Here is a 433-nt window from a genome sequence, read left to right on the forward strand (position 1 = left end):
GCACTGGAAATTCAAGTCAATTATTTCAACCTGTATCACAGACTGTATATAAAGAGTTCCCATGAATCAACAATAAAACAAAATCCAAAGGAACATGAACGAAGAACATGCACAACTCTCAGAAAAGGGAATATTATAGGTTTTTACCTATAAAAACGCTTGACTTCACTTAGCATGTGAGAAATTCAATTTACAAACAATGTTTTTCCCCTATAATATAGGAAAAGTTAACCAGAACTACATATATATAATACACTGTGTAGGCAAAGGTGTTGGGAACTTGGCACTGTCATACACTGGTGGCGAAATTTTAAATTGGCACGACTGCTAAGGAGGGCAAATTGGCAGGATCCATTAAAATAAAAAATACATATATGCCTTGACCTAGACATTTCTTTTTTTTTTTTTTTTTTTTTTTTTTTTTTTTTTTTTT

This window comes from Theropithecus gelada, chromosome 9, assembly GCF_003255815.1.
Source record: "Theropithecus gelada isolate Dixy chromosome 9, Tgel_1.0, whole genome shotgun sequence".
NCBI classification, from domain to species: Eukaryota; Metazoa; Chordata; class Mammalia; order Primates; family Cercopithecidae; genus Theropithecus; species Theropithecus gelada.